Genomic DNA, 4,937 nt, shown 5'->3' with positions numbered 1-4,937 from the left:
TGTAGTAAGAAACGGCGGCAGAGTTGTGCCTGGCGCTCCCCATGGGAATTGCGTGGGTGCAAAGGAGGTTATATAGACTCAAGGCCTACACCCCTTTGGGTTCGGCGCCGGCAGGGGGAAGAAAGCCTATCTGGGGAGCTGGTGCCTGCCTTGAGGTGGTCGGCAGCCCCATGCACCGCGAACCCGTCTTAAGCACCTTGTGTTTCTGGGCTGAGCCTGTTGGAAACGGGCACCGAGAGCATGGGGTGGTTGAATGGCTGGCAATGGCAAAGAGACTGCCCGTCCTCCAGGGACGTTCCCAGGGAAACGTGCCCTTCGACTTTCTGCTGCGCGGGAAGGGACCTTGGCGCCGCGATTCTCCCTTGTGAGTGCTGTGCTTGGCTCCCCTTGCCTACCACGTGTTCCCAGGGCTGCTACAAGCAAGCTGCAAGGATATGGCTCTGGCCCAAAAGGCGGAGATGCCCTGTGGCCTGGGGCACTCACGGAGCCCAGCTCCAAGTGAAGGACCTCCAGCGAGTCCATTGACGGCACAGGTGTTCTTGGTCCAGGGCCAGGCTGTGCCCGCTGGCCCTCCTTCTGCCACATCACGTCGGTCTCCTCCTCAACCACCACCTCCACCTCAGCCATTATGTCTTCCACCATCAGCACCGCCTCCTCTTCCAAGGCCGCCTCCTTGCTCTGTACTCCGGCCGTCCTCAACAGCAGAGCCTCCAGCCTGAACACGGTGCCGTCCTGTGTGCTCCCACAGATCCCGGCCTGCGCAGCCCAGCCCAACCTCCGCACCCCTAGGCTCTTGGGGACCGATCCCCCACAGACACCCTCCCTAAAAACCCACGGGCATCGCCCTGCTGAGAACCTAGTCCCACACCCACGTGGACCCAGGTTTCCTGAGGAGCTCCGCTGGACCCGCAGATCCTGCAATGGCCACAGGGCTCGGCTCCCCCGCAGGCTCAACTGTGCACAGGAGCTCAGGAGCCAGAGGCCCAGGCCCTGGGCCTGCAGAGCACCACCAGCAGGCACCGCAGCCACTGCAGCGGGTGCGGGAGCCTCTGGGTCGGCAAGGCATTGCAAAACACCGTGCGCGCAAGTCATCAATGGCCAACCCTGGCGGCCGGCCTCTGGTGTGCCCAGGGCATAGGACAAGAGGCCCTTTGGAATGCTCCTTGGACTGCAGCATCCTCAGGGAGGAAGCATGGTACGCAGAGCCTGTATTTGCCTCGACCTGCGATAGTGTGTGCCGGGGTTCTGGCCTCTACAACAGATCAATTTCACCTTAGCACAAGGAGGCGACTTTCCTCCCACGTGCCCGGCCCGACTCACTTCCCCTAGGCCGCCCCTGTCAACCTGGCCCCAGCAACCAGAGAGAGTTCTCTGGATCTGCAGTATTGCTTCCGTACCATCCAGCTGGCCTGCCTAACGAAGAGAGATGTTTCATGTGTTCATGACACATAGAGATTTTCATGGCTTGCCACACTCAGGATGTCAGGACACAGGGCTGCCGTGCCCACAATTCCAAATGCCACGCAGCCCGTCTGTCCCAGGATGCCGAGCTACCGGGCACAAGCTCCAAGGGCTTCTCGGAGGAGGTTTGGGGAGAGGAGTTGGCGTTAGGGGGAGTTGGAGATGCAGGCCCACCAGTGGCTGTGCCGCCCAGGGAGACGCCCACCGCCCTCCCATTCATTGGCCAGCATGGGAGGAAGGCGGTCGCAGCGCGGCTCCCCGCGCTCTTCCCGCGCAGTCCATTAGGGGGCGCCCGGGAGCCCCGCGCATGCGCACTGAGGGCCCGCTGACCCACTGGGTGCAATAAAGGCTGCGGCCGGGTTCGTGTGGCTCGGTTCGGGCAGCATAGGCCTTGCTCAGTGGGAGTGCGGAGGAGGGCACCGTTTTCAGGATGGAGGCTGTACAGGAGGGGGCGGCCGGGGTGGAGAGTGAGCAGGTGGCTTTGGGGGAGGAGGCGGTGCTGGTGTTGGATGACATAATGGCGGAGGTGGAGGTGGTGGCCCAGGAGGAGGGCCTCGTGGAGCCGCAGGAGGAGGCCCAGCGGGCACAGCCTGGCCCTGGGCCCATGACCCCAGAGTCTGCACTGGAGGAGCTGCTGGCCGTTCAGGTGGAGCTGGGGCCGGTTAATGCCCAAGCCAGGAAGGCCTTTTCTCGGCAGAGGGAAAAGATGGAGCGGAGGCGCAAGGCCCACCTAGACTGCAGAGGCGCGGTCATCCAGAGCGTCCCTGGCTTCTGGGCCAATGTTGTATCCTTCTCAGTGTTTCTTCTGCCTTTCTGGTGGAGAGGTGCTCTCGGGGAAGTGTAAGTAACTTATGGGCAGCTTGGCATCGATGTGACGCCACCTTTGGGGAACAAAGGTGAGTTGCCCCGGACAAATGTGGCTAGGGAAAACTGCAGCAGGCGTGGGTACTATTTTCCTGCGTGCGGCAGAGAAACCCTTGGTGATGCCGAGCAGCAGACGTTTGGGGCATGTTTTTGAAGAACAGAAGCGAGTTCAGACCAGAATAGGTTTTTGTGTGCATCAAGCTATTTTTAAGGCAGTGTGATTGCTCCCCCTTTCTAGTCCGATCTGGGACTGGGCGTCTTCGGCTATAAGCAGATTCTGCCACTCCTCAGACACCAGCAAGTCTCTGCAAATCGCACCTCCGCATGTCAGTGCAGTCAGCCTCAGAATTATACACCCTCTGTGAAGCCAAGGGGCCTTATTTTAGGGGTAGGGGGAGGCGAAAGGAGGTCATATACGTGGAAGCAGATCTGAGAAATCCCCTACCCCAGCCTCTGGGTGCTCTTAGGCCTTCTTCCCTGTTGCTCCTAGCTTCTCCTTCCACCGCATGTAAAGCCTCTTTGACCTAAATCAGATTGCAAACCACCCCCAGATGTCAGCCCTGATCACTGACCAAGATGAAGACATGCTGAGCTACATGATCAACTTGGAGGTGAGGACAGCAAGACTGAGGCTAGAGGGTTTAGTGGGGGAGGGTAAGGGAAATAATTGGTTCCTGTGAGCAACAGTTGGCACCTCACCCAAAAAGGTATTTAAACTTTCTCCACCTTGTCCTGACAGGTGGAAGAAGTGAAGCATCCCGTTCATCTCTGCAGGATCATGTTGTTCTTTCGGAGTAACCCCTACTTCCAGAATAAAGTGATTACCAAGGAATATCTGGTGAACATCACAGGTGACAGGTGGCTCCCAGGATGGGTAGTGGAAGGAAGATGGTGGGTGGATCATTGCCAACGTGATCCAGTCCCCTTCCCACAAAACTTTCTGTCTCTGTAGAATACAGGGCTTCTCATTCCACTCCAATTCAGTGGTATCCAGATTATGAAGTTGAGGCCTGTCGCCGCAGACACCACAACAGCAGCCTTAACTTCTTCAACTGGTTTTCTGACCACAACTTCGCAGGATCTAATAGGATTGCTGAGGTGGGTCCTCACTGGGAAACATCAGCAATGACCCTGGTGTGTTCCCACCTGTTTGGGTCACCAGTCTGAGCCCTGATGAGGCGTTTGCCGATTGATTCCCCTGACAGATCCTATGTAAGGACCTGTGGCGCAATCCCCTGCCGTACTACAAGAGGATGAAGCCACCTGAAGAGGGAACAGAGATTTCAGGTGAGCCGTTCAGTTGGAACTGGAGCTGTTTGATGCCCACTATGAGGGGGTTGACACACCTGCCTATTCAGGGAGCCTGGACGCTCGTTTCAGAAATGTAGAAATTGAGGCTGCTTTCCTATATGTAGAAATTCCTTGAGAGGACGAGAGAGAGTGACAGAATCCAGGACATTCATGGCATTGGGCTGAAAAAGGCAGATTAGAGACTGCACTGCAAGGCAGGTTATAGCTGTGAGTCTTAAGCCCAGGGGAGCATAGTCCATTTCCAGAATCACTGAGAAGTGAAGCTGAAAATCATTCACTTCAATCTGTAGCCCTTGATTCCATGGCCGTCAACCCCAGCGGCAGTCATCCTACCTACTCCATGAGATTGGGCTCCCTGAATGTGCCTCCTGGTCATCCCTGTCCTAGACCGCAAAGGATTGTTTAGATTGATGGATTTCCTTGAGCTATTGCCGCATCAGATTTCTGTGTGCTTTTAGTGTACAATGCATCTTGTTAGCTGACTCCCCTCACAGAGAGTACTGGGAATGGGGCAGGTATTGCGGAGAACAGTTTGTAACCCATGGTAGGAGGAAGTTTAAGAGATCACAAATGGGGAAGGGATATCCTTTTCTCAGCGGGCCCTGCAATTAAAACATTTCAAAGTATGGCTGAGAGAAATGCGTTTTGACATGCGTTTGTGTTTCTCTAGGGGACTCCCAGATGTTGAGTTGACTGTGAGGGAGCATCGGACCTTACTTAAAACAGCAGAACTCCTAAAAAGTTACTACCGTATGCAGGATGTCAGTACTCAGCATGGTCTTATGCCCAGGAAGTAAAGGAAAAACCGACCCAGTCACAAAAAAATCAGACAGGAAAAGGGGGTAAACTTGGATTGTATGGAATGCCAAATAAATATTCTCAAGAATGTTTGACTGTGTGTGTGTGTGTTTGTTTCTGTGTGTGTGTGTACGTTTATCCCCTGGATTTGGGTGTCATATTGAATTGATCAATCAATATGCTTTATTTTCTTCATGGAACTGACCCGTCTGTGTTGGAGCTGGGCCTCTAAAATTGTGGAGTGAATGGGTGTGGAATGTGTTGGGATTCTTCCTACAGGACAGAGTTGGGGAGGTCAAAGCAAAAGACAGCTTAGTTGGAAACTTACTTTGTCCTATGGAAGCAGAAGTAGTTCAAGGAAAGGGGTTAAGGTTTCCACAGCCCAGTTTGCTGGGACCTCTAAAATCCTTCATTTTGGGTATCATCATACACAATAGATAAGCACAGGATGATGGAAATCTTGAAGTTCCCTTTCTTGTTGAATTCACGTTCTTTTAAAGGTG

At 54.7% G+C, this 4,937-nt stretch overlaps 1 pseudogene; it reads left to right on the top strand.

Moving 5' to 3' along the window:
- Positions 1-1,768: 1,768 nt before the first annotated feature.
- On the top strand, positions 1,769-4,526 carry LOC129025988 (testis-specific Y-encoded protein 8-like; annotated as a pseudogene).
- The last annotated feature ends 411 nt before the right edge of the window (positions 4,527-4,937 follow it).

This window comes from Pongo pygmaeus, chromosome Y (assembly GCF_028885625.2).
Source record: "Pongo pygmaeus isolate AG05252 chromosome Y, NHGRI_mPonPyg2-v2.0_pri, whole genome shotgun sequence".
In the NCBI taxonomy this organism is placed as follows: Eukaryota; Metazoa; Chordata; class Mammalia; order Primates; family Hominidae; genus Pongo; species Pongo pygmaeus.
Note: the sequence above shows the minus strand (reverse complement) of the source record. Positions and strands in the feature narration are given on the sequence as shown.